This window comes from Ahaetulla prasina, chromosome 3 (genome assembly GCF_028640845.1).
Source record: "Ahaetulla prasina isolate Xishuangbanna chromosome 3, ASM2864084v1, whole genome shotgun sequence".
In the NCBI taxonomy this organism is placed as follows: domain Eukaryota; kingdom Metazoa; phylum Chordata; class Lepidosauria; order Squamata; family Colubridae; genus Ahaetulla; species Ahaetulla prasina.
Genome location: NC_080541.1, coordinates 90,989,587 through 91,011,077, shown reverse-complemented (window position 1 = coordinate 91,011,077; position 21,491 = coordinate 90,989,587). Strand labels below are relative to the sequence as shown.

At 38.5% G+C, this 21,491-nt stretch overlaps 1 long non-coding RNA gene across 1 annotated transcript; it reads right to left on the bottom strand.

Moving 5' to 3' along the window:
- Positions 1-3,374: 3,374 nt before the first annotated feature.
- Positions 3,375-20,003, bottom strand: LOC131193926 (uncharacterized). Its single transcript, XR_009154064.1, has 4 exons — positions 19,923-20,003; positions 18,366-18,541; positions 4,048-4,117; positions 3,375-3,498 (listed from the first exon to the last, which is right to left on the bottom strand). It is a non-coding gene; the product is annotated as an uncharacterized LOC131193926 (long non-coding RNA).
- Between the last annotated feature and the right edge of the window lie 1,488 nt (positions 20,004-21,491).

The following is a 21,491-nucleotide window of genomic DNA, read 5'->3' as shown; positions in this document are numbered from 1 at the left end:
CCAAGGCATAGTGCAACTATTGAAATAAGCCAGGAAAGGTTTTTGATGAAAGAAAGATTAGTCCCACCAAAAAAAGGTTAGTTGGCAGCTTGAGCAATATGCTTGAACAGACACTTATACATTTTTAGTGAGGCATCTTCACTTTACTTTTCTTTGGCCTGTCACCAAATGCTTCTTCTTGGAGATTCTCTATATTCTGTTTATTATTATTCTCATCCAATACAGACAATAGAATTTGTCCATCACAATGTGGCGAGATCTTTCCATACAAAAACTTTGAATAGATAAAGATTATTTAATATTGCCATTCTTATAGTTCAACTCTGAATGTCAAATATTTCTCTGTCCTTTGACATGGGCTGATTTCAAATGAAGTTTGCTTATGACTCACTTGTCTTAACTGTTGATTTTAGTTAGTATTTGCCTCTGGGTCTTTGGCACCTTTAACTGCTAGGCAAGTTTTCTGCCTGGAGATCTTTAATTAAAGATTGTAGCTGAGTTCCAATACTTCTTCTCAGTCCTTTGCCTCTTTATCCTCAACTTTTAAAGAATTGGATAGGGATACATTTTTCCTTGTGTCCTATATTGAACTTCCAACAAGACAGGAGAGATTTTTTTTCTCCCCTCTCATCCAGAGTGAGTAAAATGATCTTGCTCTACCAAACTGATTTTTTAAAAAAACATTCACTTAAACTGAAGAAATGCCTTTACCATTAGGAGCAAAGGGAAAATACTGGAAAATTTATCCTGGTGAATGTAACTTTTTGTCGAATGAGGTGAATGAATGTATCCCAAGATAATGTTGCAGGATACAATTTGGGTCACTTACTGGGACCAGAGAGTTTATCTTCTGAGTTTTCGGACTCATGCTAAAGCCCATCTTCAGGGAACTTCTCTTCTTCTCTCCTGCTAGAGAGAAGTTCCCATTCCCTGAGGATGGGCTCCAGCATGAATCAGCATGGAGCTCAGAAAACAAAACCTTTGGTCCTGGTGACTGACCCAAATTGCATTTGGTAACACTTTGTGTACAGCATCAGTGGACTACATATAAGAACTGTGCAGAGATCCAGGTTTGAAGGCAAAATGTTAATAAAAGTGTATATTGACACCCATTTTACTATCTGTTGAGGACATCTTAAAGCTGACAGAGAAGTACAGGAAAAGATGTAGCTGTTTTAACATTCCTGATGGTCGCTACATGCATGTGTTCTGATCTAGGCTTCCCCAAACCACGAAGCAGACTCCTTGTCCCGACAAAAACCCATTTTTATTAAGTTACTGTGAATTCCTCTCATTCATATCCAGCAAAGTCTTTAGGGTGAAGGGTGGATTTACAGTCACAGACCTTATCTGGCTTGGAGAGCTGCCAGGGTGATGTCTTCAAAACTGGCAAGGAGTCTTTGAGAGTCTCAAATCAATTAAGCGAACTAATTGTCTCCTGCAAACTCCATTCTCCTTTCGCTCCTCTTTATTCCCTGTGAGAGGGGCCATTCACTGTCCACCTGTACCTTTACTCCTGAGTTGGCCCTTGTTCCTTATCTGTTCCCTTCTCCTGGCAGCTCTGTGCATGTGCACATTGGGAAAAGACTCCAGCTGTTCTTCTGCCCCACTGATATCCAACTCCAAAGGCAGCTGATAACTTTTGGACAGCCCTGGCCCCATCTCTGCCTCCAACCCAGAGCATTCATCAGAGCCTTTCAGACTCCAGGACTGGCCCGTGTTCCTCCCCAACCTCCTCACTGTCTGAGTCTGCCGCAAGGTCCTCTGATTGCTGGCAGGTCACAACAGCATGTTCATGCACATTCCATATCATATTTTGCCCATTAAACCCAGAAATCTGCACAAGCCCACATATTATTGCCCTACCAGTTTTATAAGCATTCCCTGCTCTATTTATAAAATATCATTATTAGTACAGCTGCCAAGAAGGACTGAGGAAGCTTATGCTTTCACTTATTGTCAGTCTGACAAGATATTATTTTTGGCTCGCTCTCTCTAGGTTCTGCATAATTGCCTTATCAATTCATCTACTGAAATATATATATATATATATTTATTTCAGTTAAATCGAAATAGTTACATTTTCTTCTTTGAAGTTTATGCTGTGTTTATGCCATAAAAATATTTTGTTTGGTCATGGTTCATAACACTAAAGTCTTTTCATGGATTGTACACTGCTCCCTGACAAAGGGACTTTAGAATAGAATAGAATAGAATAGAATAGAATAGAATAGAATAGAATAGAATAGAATAGAATTTTTTATTGGCCAAGTGTGATTGGACACACAAGGAATTTGTCTTGGTGCATATGCTCTCAGTGTGCATAAAAGAAAAGATATGTTCATCAAGGTACAACATTTACAACACAATTAGAATTAATTGTGTTGTAAATATTGTACAATTAATTAATTATTAATTGTAAAACACAATTAATAGAAAAAATGCTACATGTATTTGGCTTTGTAAGTAGAAAATTTCCTCCCAATGACTTTTTGAAGGAGGCACTTAAAATATATAAAGAGAGCTGAGAAAGACTTCCGTTTGGGTAGTATTGGTCATATATGAAGCAGATCAGAAGCTGCTGTGGTAATCAGATGCAAAAATAGTTTCTGTACTATCTGTTTTTAGAACATAGCATTTCCCAAAGAAATGGAATCCTAGAATGCTAACACTGCATTTATCTACTGACTGAAGGAAATATATATATAACAGTAGAATAAGGAGTGATATGCCTCTAATGATCAATGCAATCACCATGGTGCCAAGGCACTGAGTGTCTCTCAATAGAATGAAAATAATATATACTGTACTATGTACAAGGCTAGATTAATAAAAATTGCCATCTCTCTCCCTTCAGTTGAACTTGAGTCCTATTGACTTTCTGGACATGCCCATAACCTTTCCACGGCAATAGCATAGAAATGGTTTGCTATCACCTCTTTTGAAGTTGCTTTTTCAATTACTAAATAGCTTGCCTAGCTTTTGGGGGATCAACCAAGATTAGTTCGGACTGCTAACTGCAGAGAATAACAAAATAGTTATTACTATAGAAAGAGTGTCCCCAATAAGAAAAGGAAAATGAGAACTCAAGCCAGCTGAAATGTGGAATGAAAACTTTTCTAAGAAAGGAGGTTCCAAAACATTCTCCATGCATTAAATTCCTGGTCTGATGAAAGATAATATCAAAGAAACAGAGAACTGGAAATAATGATCAAATACTATCTCTGCTCCCTCCTGGAATCAAAACAAATGCATTTTATTTTGAACACAGCCAAACAAGAGCAACCAATCAGTTTCCTAATGCAATTGTGGAATTGTTCTTTCAGTTAAGAATGTTTTCCTAGCAGTCAAATGGAATTGGCCTTCCGGTGGCTGAAATCTCATGTTCCATGCCCTGTGGAAATGCGCAGTGGAGGAATGCCCCATTTCCCCCCAATCAGATCTCTATGATGCAGGCAAAGTTTCCTCCGGAACCAAGAGCAGCAGTTTCATTGCAACCTGTGAGTTATATATAATGAGACTATTATAATAGAATGAGACTATTGCCTTATACACTGTAAGCCGCCCTGAGTCTTCGGAGAAGGGCGGGGTATAAATGTAAACAATATATATATATATATATATATATATATATATATATATATATATATATATATATATATATATATATATATATATATATATATATATATTATTTCTTGGTGAAAGTTTAGCATGCTTCTAGAAGAGTGCAAGTCATTTAAGCAAAAAGATCTAAATTGCCTGGCTGGTTTTCAGAAATGTCCTACACCAGCGTTTCTCTAACTTGTCAATTTCAAGATGTGTGGACATCTCAGCATGGCAGGCTGAGAATTCTGGCAGTTGAAGTCCACACATTTTAAGGTTGTCAAGTTTGAGAAACATTGTTCTGGACTATGCTTAGAAACACTCCATGTCAACAACCTGTCACCCAGTTGACTTGAAAGATGGCTAAAGTTCCTTCCAGGCATCTGGCAATAGTCACCCAAATCATTCTTTAAGGACAATAATTAGTGGTACTTTTCCTACCTGCAGGTCATCCTGGGTGAGAAGGAGGATGCAGCTAGAAGAGCCCATCAATAGGTGTCCTTGAATCATCCTGCATTATAACCATAAAGAAAGCAGTAGGCATTAGCCTTGTCACTGAGACCTTGGCTGTCGATGTATTGAAATTTATGTCACCGTTCTATTCTGCTGGAGGAGGAGCCCAAAGAGAAAGAATGCTTCATGAAATGGGGTACAGGGGAACAGATACCTCTCTCTTTTCCTTCCTTAATGTAGTAAAAAGCTTTTACAAGTAACCATGTGACAATGAAAGAAAATCAACAAATATTTGTAGAAGCTGAGAAAAATTAGTTTGATCTAGATTTTGTTATTTACTCAAAATCTAATTTCTGAGCCTATGTAAAATAAATGCAGTGATATCCTGTGGCTTACACTTTCTAAATGCTCTGTATGTAGCTCCAAATGAACTATCAGACATAGTGGCATAGCAAAATGTATGTATTAAAGCAGAAACTGGATTTCTTCGAGGGCTGGATCAGCACTGTAGTTCTCCGCGGGCCAGCTGGGAGGGAGAGATGAGAAGGACTCCTCCTGCAGCACCCTGCCAGCCAAAATGGGATGGGGGAAAACAGCAAAGATGTGCTGCAGGAGCAGGGGTGGGTTCTAAATTTTTTTACTACCGGTTCTGTGGGCATGGATTATTTGGTTGGCGTGGCTTGGTGGTCATGTGACTGGGTGGGCGTGGCTTGGTGGCCATGTGACTGGGTGAGTGTGGCCAACTTGATGTCACTCATGTCAAAGGTTAGGGTTAGGATGCCTGGCCTCTCCTCGTCTCAAAGGTCTCAATGAGATACAATTTCCCTGTCTATTTATTTACTATTGCTGAACATCCAAAATATACTATTTAATCCTATGTATATATGCCATATGTGTACATACAAATTACATAGTATAGTGTATATAGGCACACAAAAAGATACATTATCTACTATATATACTGTATACACACACACACACCCCTCTTATAAAACTATACATATTCAACCTCACTTACTACATTTGGAAAAACACACCCAGAGTCCACTTTCTGCCACACATTTAACTATAACTTCTGTACATTTAGAACATTACACACACCTTCAGATGTTCTTCCCTAATTTGCACATGACTGTTAGAGCCAGGAGAGGTCTTGGATTGAATAAAATGTGGTGAAACTCAATTAACATGGGCCGGGATAGCTCAGGCTGTTAAGAGCCTGTTATTAGAACACAGTAGCCTGCAATTACTGCAGGTTCAAGCCCGGCCCAAGGTTGACTCAGCCTTCCATCCTTTATAAGGTAGGTAAAATGAGGACCCAGATTGTTGGGGGGGCAATAAGTTGACTTTGTAAAAAAATATACAAATAGAATGAGACTATTGCCTTATACACTGTAAGCCGCCCTGAGTCTTCGGAGAAGGGCGGGATATAAATGTAAACAAAAAAAAACAACACAAACACAACGCTCTTGCTTAGCAACCAAAATTTTGGACTCAATTCTGGTCATAAGTCAAGGACTATGTCTGCCTTCCTCTGCATGGCAGCCTTGTCCTAGTAAACTCCTTCTCCTTTCTGGCAATTTTCCTCTCTGTTAGAGGCACCAAAATAATCCAGATGATGTAAGGTTTCCTGCTGGAGCAGGGGGTTGGACTAGATGGCCTCTAAGGTCCCTTCCAGCCCTAGATTGCTGTCCTGTTTCAAAGCTTCTTCTGCAGCCACGTCTAGTGCCAGGTTTTGTGGTCCTTCCTTCCTCTTCTCTCTCTCTCTCTCTTCCCCTCCCTCTCTCTCGCTCTCCCCCTCCTTCTTCCTTTCTCTTTCTTCTTTTTTTTCTCTCTCTCCTCTCTCTCCCTTCCTCTTTCTTTCTTTCTTTCTTTCTTTCTTTCTTTCTTTCTTTCTTTCTTTCTTTGTCTCTCTCTCCCTTCCTCCCTCCCTTCCTTCCCTTTCTTTCTGTCTCTCTCTCTCCCTTCCTTCCTTCCTTCCTTCCTTCCTTCCTTCCTTCCTTCCTTCCTTCCTCCCTCCCTCTCTCTCTCCCTCCTTCTTCCTTTCTCTTTCTTCTTTTTCTCTCTCTCTCTCTCCCTTCCTCTTTCTTTCTTTCCGTTTTCTTTTTTCTTCCTTTCTTTCTTTCTTTCTTTCTTTGTCTCTCTCTCCTTCCTCCTCCTCCCTCCCTTTCTTTCTGTCTCTCTCTCTCCCTTCCTTCCTTCCTTCCTTCCTTCCTTCCTTCCTTCCTTCCTTCCTCCCTCCTCCTCCCTCCTCCCTCCCTCCCTCCCTCTTTCTTTCTTTCTTTCTTTCTTTCTTTCTTTCTTTCTTTCTTTCTTTCTTTCTTTCTTTCTTTCTTTCTAAAATGCTTTTAAAAGCCTCTGGTGATCAGGCAACTCAGCTTTAAAAGAGGAGCCTTTTAAAAGCATTTTTACAACCTCTTCAGCCGAAGAGGTTGTAGAAAAATGCTTTTAAAGTGTTCTGATGATCCCAGCTGAGTTGCCTGATTGCCAGAACCCTTTAAAAATATTTTTACAGCCTCTTCAGCTGAAGAGGTTGTAGAAAAAATGTTTTTAAAAGGTTAAGATGATCCCAGCTGACCCGTGTGATCATCAAAGGCTTTTTTTTACTTTTAAAAGCATTTTTTTGGCTGAAGAAAAAATGCTTTTAAAAGTAAAAAAAAATACTCTGATGATCGCGCAGCTCAGCTGGACATGGGAGGGGGGAGGCAGGGATTTTTGCTACCAGTTCTCCGAACAGTCTAAGTTAGGAGTGATTGGGTGGAGGGGGTGGGGCGAGTGAGCGTCGGGTGCCTGGGACAAGCGAGCAGAACCAGTTCAGGGTCGTGGTCACCCAGCAATTACTAACAATTCTCCAAATTAGCCAAAATTACCACTACTGGTCCTTCCGAACTGGTGCGAACCAGTAGCAACCCACCACTGGGCAGGAGGCTATCCAGGCCAAAAACGGGGCATGGGGGGCCACATGCACCCCTCCATGCTCCATTTTGGCTGCCAGAGGCACCACAGGCCGATCATTTGCTATTTCCTGCAGGCCAGATTTAAGCACCCCGTGGGCCATATCCGGCCCACGGGCCTTGAGTTTGACACCCCGTATTAAGGAAACATAAGAGAGCCAGGGTGGTGCAGTGGTTAGAATACAGTACTGCAGGCTCTCATTGCTGACTCCAGGAATTCAATTTTGGAAGGTTAACTAAGCCTTCCATCTTTATGAGATCAGTAAAATAAGGACCCAAATTGTTGGGCAGGGGGAGGAATATGCTGACGCTGTAAATCGCTTAGAGAGGGCTGTTGCTATGGCTAAACAGGTATACAAAAATCTGTAAAAAAAAGTGTACATTTTATATGTTGTTGTTGTTTTTTTAAATTGCAGAGTGATCTAGCAAGATGACAGAATTCACAACTCTGAAAGAAACAAAGAAAACAAATGTGATAGGTTTGTCATTCCTTATCTACAAGCTACTGGGGATAACTACAGTTAATTACTAGGCAATGACAATTATCAGATTACATTAATGTGAATTTTGCAGAAAACAGGGCTTTAGAATTCAAGCCTTGAATATTCTTGAAATCAAATTAAGAGAAAAATGTCCTCCCCCCCAAAAAAACCCCTTAATTTACATAAATTGAAAACTTGCATACATTTCCTAAGCCCTTGTGTAGTGCTGAACTCTTTCTTACAGGGCTTCTGACAGCCGGGAATGAGTGTGTGTATGGGAGGGAGAGGGGAGGGAGGGAGGAATCTTGCAGAGAAAAAAATAATAATATCACACTGTGACTGAGGAAAATTACCAATTCAGATGGTGTCAAATGCATTTCAGCCAGGCTAAAGAAAGGATAAAGACTGGTTTCATATGAGCCAGTGAGAAACATCTTCATAGTTTCAAAGTTCCTTTGAGGAGGAGATTAGTTAAGAAAAATTCTGAAGTTAGAAAAATTCTGGCTACATTTGTATGTATATTCAGGTGGAAATAAACAAGTGACAGCCAACCTTGGCTGATCTTAAAAAAGAGGTATGGCAGGGCCTGGATGAGGGACTCCAAGGAAATCTCAGGATTATAATTTAAAAGCAGAGGCAGGGAAAAGAAGTCCAGAAGTAGGCAAAGGTATATATGGTTGCCAAGAGAAATACATAGACATGGATCTGCAAGACTCAAAATCAACTTGGAGGAGTCTATGTTCACATTTATGTGAGAATAACATCTTCTGCCCAGCGCAGCTAGTACAAATGTGCATGGGGGTTTCCTTAATTTTATCTACACAACAGTCCTGTGACTGTTAAGATGGGCTGAGAATCAGTGACAGGTCCAAAGTGGTCTAAGAATCTGTGGGAAGTCTGATACCTTAACTATTATCATATGTTGACTCTGTTTTAAAGAACGAACCAAATTCCCAAATAACCAATAACATTGATGTTACTATTTATGAACAGTATGTTGCTACTTACTGTCAACATTTGCAAGAGGCCCATGACCTGTGGCAACTATTAAATATGTAGGACCAGTGAAACAGAAATATTAATGTACAAACATAGCTGGGTTGACTTACTTTTTCCTCCTGGGTTGCAGAGAAGAAGTAAATAGACAAATTATATATAAGATGGCCACTTCCCTTCATTCATTACCTTGAGAATCCCAGACTATTCTTAGCATAACTGAGGAAAATAATTTGCCCAACTGAACAGTTTCCCCACAGATTTGGGCATTATTGAATGTTCTTATTCTATCAAAATTCTCCCAGAAGGTTTATTTGGTAGCTGCATTCATATACTGTATCGGCTCTTGGATACAATTCATAATAAAGGTTAAAACATTTTCATAAAGAAAAAAAAGAACCACATTACAATAGATTAAAACTGTCATCCAAATTATATGTGCCAGGATCTGAATCTACTGAATTCTATTTTTTATTTATTTTATTTATTTTATTTTTTATTTATTTATTTTATCACAACAGTATATATAAGCACAAGCATGAAATAACTATACAATGTATAAGCATATATATATAAGCATAAGTATGTAATAACTATATTAATTGGATATAATGAAAGGAAACAATAGGACAGGAACGGTAGGCACACATTCAATGAAATTTATTTTCTAAGGTGTGTGTTTGAGTGTAGTAGCATTATAAGACAATTACAGAAAGGAAAGAAGTAGAAGGATATATATACCGTTTGTGTGTGTGTGTGTGTGTGTGTGTGTGTGTGTGTGTGTTTTATTTAAACTTATTTAAAACTAAAAGGCTACAAAACATGGCAATTTTCCGACTTCCGATGTAGCAGTCCAGAATAAGGCTTCGGTGTTTTGTAGTCACATCACACTGTCCACTTTTTATTAGTTTGTGCTTTATTATAGTTTCAACCAAATTCCAACTACCACTGCACTGAATCATAGATCAGCTAAATCTCATCTTTCCTAAGTTGCTAAACTCCATCTTCTATCTGTTCTAGACTAAATATGAAATTGGACAAGGATGAATTGATGGTTCAGTACATATCTATCATTCTCCTCAAGTTCATGGGAGTTTGAACATTCAGGTTGGTGGGTCAATTTGTAATGGTGATGGGGAAAAAATATTTTTTTTGAGTTGAATACACTTTACAAGGACTCCATAGACACATATTATTGGTTTGCGGGGATGGGGTGGAGGGAATCCACATGATCCAAGCAGCTCCAATTTTGAAATATCATAGCCCTTTAATTCTGCAAAAAGATAGTGATGCAGTGATATTACAGCAAAATTCTAGAGATGTTTTAAGGGTTTTCAAGCCATGTTAGTTTATGAGGAACTGATAGATGGCCTAGAGTAAGTCTCATTCAGCTCAGTGGGAATTATTTCAAGGTAGACATTCTGAATATTTGTTTATTAAAGAACAATTTATTTGTATATTTTTACATTACATACGTAGGTGCTTAATGACCAGCATATTCTCTGGATCATTTTATTTATATAGAATAATACTTTTCCCATTCCTAATTTCTACCTCTACCATCCAACCATTTGTAAAACGAGTTCCATGTTTGAAAATACTCTGATTCTTCTATATCTACTTTTCACTTTTGTAGTCGTGTAATTTTTTTTTCCTTTTCATGGGGGAATTCAGTCTATTTATATTTACTGACAACATGGCACATTTCCCCTCCATCTCTTTCATTTATAGGTCTTAGTCTCCTAGTTTTTTCTTATTTCTCTCTGATCTTTTTCTCTTGCTCTTTCTCATTCTGTTCTCTCTACTTCTCCTTCTTCTTGTTGTGTATTCCTCTCTTTTCCTGTTGCTTCGTCTTGTCTTTGATATTCCAACTCTCCTCTTATTTCTTGTTCCTCATTTGCAACAATATAACTATCATAGAATTCCAATGCCTTATCTAGCAAATCCAGTCTATATTTTTTCCTCTCCCAGTTCACTAATATTCTTTCTGGTACCAACCTTCTAAAGTTTTCCTTTCTTTTAATCAGTTTAACAGTCAGGAATTGCTATTGTTTACATAAGTCTCTTACCCTCCTAGGAGTCTGTTTCAGAACAACAATTTCTTTCTCTCTGTAGTTCTGTACTTTAAAAACTTTAGTATTTCATCTCTTGTTGCTTTTTTAATAAATCTCATATGTACGTCCCTCAGGACGTTGGGAGGGTGCCCTCGGATCAAGAATGAGGACCACTGTCATCCCGCGATCAACAAGGGGTTCCTATCTTCACCACCCCTTAGGGCCTCCAGACAGTAAAGAATCAGCTGGATAGATTCTGATGACAACTTGATTAGGAAATTGTATGGATATTTATTAGAAGAAAAATTGGGAGAAGAACAAGTAAAAGAGACAATGATAGCTTGAGGGAAGAATTTTGGCCATGGGATAGACCTAGAAGCCTGGCAGAAATTATGGATGTATAATTATAAAATGACAATGTCTACAGCATATAAAGAGAATTTGTATAAGATGTTTTACAGGTGGCATCTACCCCCGACAAGAATCGCCATAATGTTCAAAGATAAATCTGAAAAATGCTGGAAGTGTCATCAGATACCTGGATCATAGTAACACATGTGGTGGACATGCATTGAAGCGAAAAGATATTGGACTAAAATACACACGTGGTTGGAAAAAATGATTAAAAAACATATAGATTTTAAGCCAGAAGTCTTTCTGTTGGGAATTATTCCCGAGATGTATACTAGACATGTGAAATATTTGATTGTGAATATCATTACAGTAACCATGATTGTGTTTGCCAAAATTTTGAAAAATGAGAAATTACCTTTGCAAGATGAAATAATTAGGAAGATGATGGACTGTGCAGAGATGAGTAAATTGACATTTGAAATTAGAGATCAAGAAGATAAGCAATATTATAAAATATGGGATTTATTTTACCACTGGTTAGATGGAAAGATATGCTAGAAAAGATAATATAAGATATATGTATGAAAGAGATGTTTACTTTGAGATTGCACAAGAAGATATGTAAACACCCCTTCAGCACATTGTAATTGTTTGATGAGAGTGTTGTTGTATTTTTTGTTTGTTGTGAAAAAATAAAAACTTTTTTTTAAAAAAAAGAATCAGCTGGGTTTCACGGAGCCCACTCACCTTCAGCTGCCTCGCCGTGACGCCAACTGGATGTCAACATCCTGAATATTTATGACTGCATTTCCTCTATACAGCTGCTGTGAAATAAGTCCACTTCTTCCTTTAAAACTTCTTTTTCTTTCTTTATGAACGTTTGATTTTTTTTTAAAAAAGGTGTTTTTTAAATTTTATAACATATAAAAATTCCATTTGTAGTTAAACAGTGTGTTGTCTGGGTTATTCAGTTGCTTCCTTTTCCTTGATTATAAGAGTTAGTCTAGCATTTCTGCACATTCTAATATTTTTTTAATCACGTTTTCAGCTGTAGGGATCTCTTCACTTTTCCATTGTTGTGCAAATACAATTCTGGCTGCAGTTAATACATGTAAAATCAAATATGTAATCCCCTTGTTATACTTACCCAGTAAAATGCCCATCAGAAATATTTCTGGTTTTAAATCTATATGTTGCTTTGTCATTTTTTTCAAACCATGTGATTTTTACCAAAATTCCAATCATTTTTGTCCAATATTTTTTTGCTTTCGGACATGTCCTCCACATATGATAATATGAGTCAGATGTGGCAATACTACATGAGACAAGGTGAGACTAGAGGGGGAGCCCTGAGCACTGCTAGTCAGCTGGTGTAAGCTAGTTCACCACCTGTGGTGCACCAAGGATGGGCACACAAATGCTGAACAGAATGAACTAGCAATTTAGGCTGTCAGGATGGTTCTATGACAATTCACCACAGCCAGCTTGCCATGGCCACCTTGTCATGCCAAATTGCCACAGCCAATTGGCTGCAGGACAACTCGTTGCAGCTAACTTGCCGCAAGACAACTCACTGCAGGACAAGTGTTATCTAATATCAAAGAAGTGGTAGAATAGAATCATTAAAGAAAGGATTCAAAAGGACGGACAGAATGAAATGTAAGTGGCAAAAATTAAAATGTTTTTTTTAAATTTATTTTAAACAATTAAATATAATTGTTAAATTGTCTCACAGCAAGTTGTCCCATGGTGAGTTGGTCATGGCAAGTTGTCCTGCAGCAAGTTGTCCAAGATGAGTTGGCTGCACTGAGTTGGCCATGGTGATGGTGAGTTGGCCATGGTGAGTTGGCATGTTGAGTTGGCTGCAGAAAGTTGGCTGGGGCAAATTGTCCAATTTCAGTCAGGACTGCATTGTATCTAGCATTTGTATATTTCCCTGACATTGTATACTAAATAAATAAATAAACAGGAAGACAAATATGATCACACTCTGGCTTCTAAATGTTTTAAAACATTGTAAATCAGCTTATAATTAAAAGGGGGAAAGGCTGAAAATCCAATAATTAGTTTTATTTTTCCTTCTCCCCTCTTTTGATACTTTGTTGATAAATTTGTTTTATCTACTTTTTCCCTTTATTAACATGTTAAACCTATTAAGTAACAATACTGTGGAGACCTTAACACTAAGTAATCAATGCAAAAACCTTATTGAGGTCAATAAAGCTCAAGACCCTTGTTGTACTTTTATTGTACAATAAATATTTTGCTGCAATCTGCAGGGATTTTGTTTTTCTACTGTTATATTCAATTCTGGATGAAAAAGTCAAATAATATTATGCTTGTATTGTTGGCATCATAAATCCTAATTAATATAGATAGAATATGTCTTCCTTTTTTTGTTTTACTTTCCAATAGTCTAAACTATTTAAACATTAGCATGACAATAATCTTCAATCAATACTATATAAATGTGTGAGAAGTTACCACCCCCAGAAGAATGAAATATTTTGGGAAATATTAAAAAGGCAAGGTATTATATTTCCCCAAAGGGAGAAATTGAGAAACGTGTTTTTAGAGGCAGGAAGCAGCCCCAAGTCTTTCTTACTAACCGCCCCCCCCCAGCAGATATTTTGTGCCCATTAAGAAAGATTGGGCCAGCCTATCTACAAAACAAAAGGCTTTCAGTTTCAGGGTGATGGGATTAAGAAGAAAAGGACATGACCCTTCAGGACTTAGTAGGTTTAACCCACTACCATTTAGCAGAAGACACAGAGCTCACTACATTGCACTACATCTCCTAAGTGCATTTCAGACATTTCACAACTCCCCTAGCAGCATCTCTGAAATTTTTTTAAAAAATCTATGTACTCAACAAACCAATTGGTCAGCTGCACCAGAACCATAAACACTGGTGATTCTGTTCATCATTATATCATTTTTCCAATCAGCCTCCATGTTTCCAGTGTCTTTCTCCCAGATTGGAATTGAGCTAGATGGATATTTCCTTCCAATAATTGTTCATACTTGATGCATGAAGATTTACAAAAAAGTATGCTAATAAAAAAGAAGGAAAGGGGACTCTAGATAAATGGTGGAGTGGGGGAGAGAGAATCAGTTCTGTTTTAGGTAACAAAACATTTGTTCCTTCACTCGAGTGATTGTAAATAGAAAAACTACAATCTTTCTGTAACAAAGTTAGGCTGACATTCTCTGCAAGCAGCTAACATCCTTAAGAATGCCAGTGACATTGTCTGTCTTTCATATGTTTGTTCCTGTTGAATGTTTCTAATTTAAATTGCCGTGTTCTAGGACAGCACATGGAACATTCTTGAGTCTTGTGAACACAGCCCCAAAATATCTGGCCTAGGCAGCTGCCAGCATCCAATTTAATATTGATAGTCAAAGCTGTCAAGTGGTTGTTTATTTTTGACTTCAGCTAAGATTTGTTTATGCTTTAAAAATGAACCATTTCCCTTTATTTTATAGTGAAATAATAAGAAACATACTGCTGAGATTTAGAATTAATAAATCCACTCCATTTGTATTGTTTTTATACCTGAATCATCAAATTGCTGGACTCTTTCTTTTTAATTAAAAATTGAAGCAGATATTTGCTAAATCTGACCCTAGAGAAAAGGGGATTTGACTTATATTAAGCAATTCAGGTCATATGATGGTGGCAAGTTATGGGGGAGGAGTTATTGAAAACTCCTGCTGGTGCTATAAATACACCAGGTTTTTAATATTTTTAAAATGTAGAGATTCTGATGTGGTTTAACTCCTGCATGATATATATATATATATATATATATATATATATATATATATATATATATATATATATATAATATATTTGTTTTCTGAGGTTCCAAAGAAATAAGATTACCAAACTAATCCAAAAAGAACCCCCCACTAAAATCCAAGACAGAGAACAAGAAAACGGCACAGCCCTCCTCCCATATATAAAAGGCACCACAGACAGAATCAGCAAGATCCTCCACAAACATAACATCAAGACAGCATTCTGCACAAACCGAAAAATATCCACCATCCTAAGAAACCCCAAAGACAAAATTGAGTTAGAAAATCAAGGAGTATATGAAATCCCATGCACCGCCTGCCCCACCACATACATTGGACAAACCAACAGAAGAATAAGTGCACGCATTGAAGAACACAAGAACTCAGTCAAAAAAGAGGAACCAACTTCTTCCCTGGTCCAACACCTTAAAGCCACAGGACACGATATTGACTTTAAAAAGACCAGAACTATCGCCAAAACTGAACACTTTAACAACAGAATAATCAGAGAAGCCATCGAGATAGAAAAACGCCCACACAGCATGAACAAACGAGATGATACCTCCCACCTACCAGCCATTTGGAAACCCGCCCTTATTGACAAACGAGTCCCTAACATGAGGAATGACACCAGACCCACACTCACGAGGTCCACACAGGATGTCACACCACACATCCACCCAGAAAGCAGACCCAAACCCACACTGATCAGGAAGCACGACCAAGGACCAGAAGCCACACCGCAGCTGCAACATTAGCCATTTCAAACCTCTCCAATCCATACATACAGCAGACAGACATGATGTAGCACAACCACAAACACGAAGCCAAACAACAGCAATGCAGCTCACCAGCTCAAATCCCCCTATAACTCAGACTAATCTGAGCACAACCAAGCCTCCACCCAAACAGGACACACCCCCATCCAATCAGAGCACAAAAAAACCCCATCCAATCAGAGCACAGCCAAGCTCCCACCCAATCAGTTCAAACCCCCACTAGCAGTTAAAAAGGAAGAAACAGCTGCAATCACACATTGCTCCCAGAAGCACGAAGCTGAAGCCTGAAGACGAATGAGACTTCGTTGAAACGTCGCCAAGACATTTCCAATTTTAGGCGGGAGAAAACCCGAATAACCAAAGATCTACATATATATATATATATGGATGGGGAGAAGAGATAAGAGAGATAGGTAGAAGAGATAAGAGAGATAGGTAGTAAGTTAACTTAATTCACTAGGGTTCTTGGTGCTGTCTGAGCATGATGGGGTTTTTTTGCAGGGGGGAGGTGGGACATGTTTCATTATCAAACTAGGTAACACTGATAATGTTACCTAGTTTGGTAATAAAATGTCTGTTAAAAAAAACTACCAAGTTCAGATATCATCAAGGGCCTCACAGCTCAACCCTGAGCTATGAACATTTTCTTCTATTGGTATTTAATTCTGGTTGGTATTTGTCTTACCTGAAATGTGAGCAAAATAACCAGAATTATTTCCACTAGCTTTGGGATGAGCCTTATTTTCATCTCTACTTGGGATTTAGATGGAAATGGAAATGAAATATCTCCATTACAGACATTAAGTCAGGGGTGAAATCCAGCGGGTTCTGATAGATTCTGGAGAAATTTTGAGTGGTTCGGAAAACAGGCAAAAACCACTTCAGGCTGACCCCAGAGTGAGGTGGGAATGGAGATTTTGCAATATCCTTCCCCCAGGAGTGGGGAAGGAATGGGATTTTGCAGTATCCTTCCCCTGGAGTGGAAATGGAGATTTTGCAGTATTCTTCCCCTGCCACAGCCACCAAGCCACAGCCACCAAGCCACACCATGCCCACCAAGCCATGGCCACAGAACTGGTAGTAAAAAAAATTGGATTTCACCACTGCATTAAGTCCTGTAGGCAACTTTGTCACCTTAGCACGAAACAATTTCTCATTTGTTATTTAATTCACATGTCCATTGTGGTAAATAATGAGTTAAACTTTTCAGTCCCTTTTCCAATCTTATACATACATCCCACACACTGAAGCTGCAGTTATTTCTCAAGAGGAACATTATGTTCACATTTTTCTTCCCACATTTATCAAGAACGTCAGACTGATTTGGAGTAATAATCCAACCTCTTCTACTCTTTAGCTAGACTTCTAAAAAGAAAAAAAGACAAAGAGGCTTCAATCACAGAATTTAGCATCCTACCTAATCTGGGTTTTAGCTTCTATAAATAAACAGGTGATCCTTGATTTATGACTCTAATTGTCACGGTTGTAAGTTGTATCAGTCATTAAGCAGATCACCACATGAGCTCACCCAATTTTATTAACCTTTTTGTGGCATTCATTAAGTGAATCACTGCAGTTGTTAAGTGAACCTATTGTCCACAATTGGATTTTTTTTTCTGGAACAGAAACTGGAAATAAACACTGGTTTCTGACAAAAATATCATAAATCATGGTCATATGACCTCAGGATACTGCAAATGTCTGAGGACCCAGCCATTAAAACTTCAAATCTTGGTTGTAAGTAGCATTTGGAAAGTCCATCATAACTTGAATGGGCACTAAGCAATGCTTGTAAATTGAGGACTATTTGTATTCTTACCTTCTACCTGTTATATTTTTATGATTTAATTAACAAAGACAATTAACAGGCAGGGATGTACTGTAGATACCATTTTACATGCAGATTTTACTTTGACAAACTTGCATACTTCTAAAGACACCAGCAAAAAGAGGAAATTACTTACATATCAAAACATACATATAAACACATATATAAAGTATGTTTATTGAAGTCAAGTCATAGTAGTTACCTATCCATGTTTGCATGTATGTAGGCAGATTTTTGATAATTTCCCTGCTGTGCAGTCTCAGGGGCCAGAAGAAGCAAAAGCTATAGCAATGTCTTGTTCATTTAGCATCAGCTAAGAGGATACCAATATGTGAAGACCTGCTGTAGATCAGAGGTCTCCAACCTTGGCAACTTTAAGACTTATAGACTTCAACTCCCAGAGTTCCTCAGCCAGCAAAGAGATCTTGAGTGCTTGTTATTTTACAAGAAGTTAAAGAAATTACTCACTACTAAAAGTGATCTGGGAGAAAAAGTACCTTGGGAGAAAAATCCACGATTAGATTTTTCTAATTTTATTTTATATTTAGTCTTTTCTTTCATCCCCTCTCAACATTTTAAATTTCTTGACAAGACAAGATACAAATATATTTGATCTGTGAAAGTGATTATTGTTTGAAAATCAGTATAGTTAAATTACCCTGGTTTTTCTTTTGAATAGTTATTTCAAAGCCAGTGTTTTTTGTAAACACACAAAGTACTATTGATGTTGGTGTCATTTCTCGCTTGATATAGTTGGATATTCTACATGGTTGAAAGGTAGTTTTGTATTTCGTAGTTTTGCAAGTATTGAAACATATGAAGAACAATTGCAGGAATTGGGTATGTCTAGTCTAGTAAATAGAAGGACTAGGGGAGACATGTTAACAATGTTTCAATATTTGGGAGGCTACCACAAAGAAGAGGGGTCAACCTGTTTTTCAAAGAACCAGAAGGCAAGGCAAGAAACAATGGATGGAAACTAAACAAGGAAAAACTTGTTCTAGAACTAATGAGAAATTTCCTGATAGTGAGAACAATGAACTAGTGGATTGGCTTACCTTCAGAAGTTGTGGGTGTTCCATCACTAGAGGCTTTTAAGAAGAGACTGGACAGCAATTTGTCTGAAATGATATAAGAGTCTCCTGCTCGAGCTGGGGGTTGGACTAGAAGACCTCCAATGTCCATTCTAACTCTGTTATTCTATGTTCTGTGTTCATTGTAGTCTAGTATTCACCTTAATTTATGTGTAATGATATAAAGGGCTTAGTAACTTTTGTGATAATTAACAATACATAAGCCTTTTACATGCCATAACACAAAAACTGTTTGGAGATTAAATGCACCATAACCTACATATAAATCAGCCCTGATCCCACCCCCCCTATGATTTCAACTGATTCATTCTACTCATACCAGGCTTAGTCTGAGACACTTTTTTGTTGTTGTTCAAATAAAGGCAAAGTTGCCATCTCCTTCCTTTATGTGAAAATGTCTTCACATCACCACCACCACCACCACCACCACCACCACCACCACCTCTTCTTCTTCTTCTTCTTCTTCTTCTTCTTCTTCTTCTTCTTCTTCTTCTTCTTCTTCTTCTTCTTCTTCTTCTTCTTCTTCTTCTTCTTCTTCTCCTTCTCCTTCTCCTTCTCCTTCTCCTTCTCCTTCTTCTTCTTCTTCTTCTTTGAAGCTTACTCCAACACTGACATTGGGGATAGCAACTATAGCCTAGCTTTGAGGTAAAAATTCTGGTCAAACTCACAATGACACATTGTTGTCACATGATGTATCATCATTTCCCCCCCCTTTGCTAAAACAGAGTGGGCGTGGCCAGTGCATGACACATCCAGCCCGTGGCCCGTGAGTTTGACACCCACCCAGGGGTGAAATCTAAAAATTTTTCCTACCGGTTCTGTGGGCGTGGCTTAATTGGTGGGTGTGGCTTGGTGGGCAGATGACTGGGTGGTCATGGCCAATAACAATAAATAATAAAAATAATAAACAAAGTATACAAAACAATAAGAGGTACCAAAAACCAACTTTCACACTTTACACATACACAACACAACTGACTCCACACAATGTAAAAGCAGCTGCACTTCACCCAAAAGGGCCCCTGCAACAAGCAGGAACCTCACACAGCCACAAAATGCTCAAAACCAACTTTCACACTTTACACACACACAACACAAGACAACTCACTCACTCACTCACACACACACACACACACACACACAATGCCACATAGAGCTTTGTGAAATTTTGTGTTTTTGTGTTGTTAGAGTGAAACACTACAGAAACACACCAAATCTCAGAAAGCTGCACAAATATTTTATTATTATTTTATTTTATTCATATTTTTTTAGATCAGGAGTTTCCAACCTTAGTAACTTCAAAGTTTGTGGACTTTAGCTACCAGAGAGCTTTGCTGGCTGAGGAATTCTGGGAGTTGAAGTCCACAAGCCTTAAAGTTACTAAGGTTGGAGACCCCTATTTTAGATAAAAGCAGCTAAATTTAAAACTTCTTTAACTTTAAATTGCTGTCTAAAAAACAAAACTCCTTAAAAAAACACCAATTAACTATTTTTTAAAGCTCCCCCCCCACATTTACTTACCCAACTGGAGGCAGGCAGATTCAGTTGTTCACCTAGGAGATGGATTGCAGGCAGGCAGATTCAGTTGCTAGCTGATGCAACTGATTGCAGCAGCTGAAGAAAAGCAAGGCTTAGCGAGCCCGAAAGAAGCAGCAATTAGGCAAGTGGGGATGGGGCGATTGGGTGGGCATGGACAGGGGCTGTTGTAAAAGGTTGTAAAAAAATGATTTTAAAAACCTGTGATGATCAGGCAACTCAGCTGGGATTGCCAGAAGAAAAAAAGATTTTAAAAGGCTCCTTGATAATCCCAGCTGAAGTTGCCTGTTTGCCAGAACCTCTTAAAAGGATTGTTTTAACAACCTCTTCTGCTGAAGAACTTGTAGAAAACATGTTTTTTAAAGGTTCTGGTGATCAGGCAACTCAGCTGGGATTGCCAGAGGAGCCTTTTAAAAGCTTTTTCTTTACAACCTCTTTGGCCGAAGAGGTTGTTAAAAAAAACTTTCAAAGGTCATCAAAGGCTTTTTTTTTAATTTATAAAATCATTTTTTCGGCTGAAGAAAACATGATTTTAAAAGTAAAAAAACCCAAAACCTCTGATGATGGCATGGCTCAGCAGGGGTGGGGGGTGGGGGCAGGGATTTTTTTCTACCAGTTCTCTGAACCACCAGCCACCATCACTACCAAATCGGGCAATCCGGTCCGAACCGGGAGCATTTCACCCCTGCATCCACTCCTGCCTTAGTTGGTTAGCAAATCCTGTCACTTAGAAGAATATCTTAATGCTAATAACTGTTGTGACCCAGGCCCTAGTAGGTAGTAGGAAACTCAGGCAGTGAAAAAACAAACAAACTTTATTTGAACAGCTGAGAATTATTTTATTCCCAGCATAGTTCAACTAAATTGAAACAAATTCCTCCCAACACAAATTCCTCAGTCCTATCACAAGCCATGGTCTAATTAGGCAAACTGCCAAAAGCCTTTCTTGGCAAATGTTCACAAGTCACAAAAATAAAGGCAAGACATAGATGAAGCAGAAGACGAAGCTACCAATGTTGTTTTCCGGCAAAGCTCAAACGCTGGTGCTGGTCTGTTTTAAGCCTTATGGGAGGGGCCAATCATCTCTTGGCCCTACTCCCGAGTTGTCCTCTTTGCTTGAGCTGCTCTTGCCTTCTGACAGCTCTTCTCATGAGTGCATTAGGTATAGGCTCCTCCTGTTCCTCTGCCCCACCACTGTCAATCTCTGGAGGCTCTGGAGTTCGCACCCCACTCCCCAATGGCCCTGGCCGCACCTCAACCTCTGACACAGAGCCCTCATCCAGGCCTTCCCCAGCCTCCAGGACTGGTCCACGCTCTTCCTCAGTCTCATCACTATCCAACTCCATTGCCAGCTTCGCAGGCTGCTGGCGGACCACAACAACAACTGAGAATCAGACTGCATGGCTGAAATGAAGGATGCCTGGTTCGGAAGTAATAGAATAAGAACTGGGCCTTTGCATAGGAATCTCTCTTACATGTACAATTAAAATTTCCACATTTATTCATTTTTAAAATGTTTACTTTTTCATAAATGAGGAGAACTAGTTCATTCCA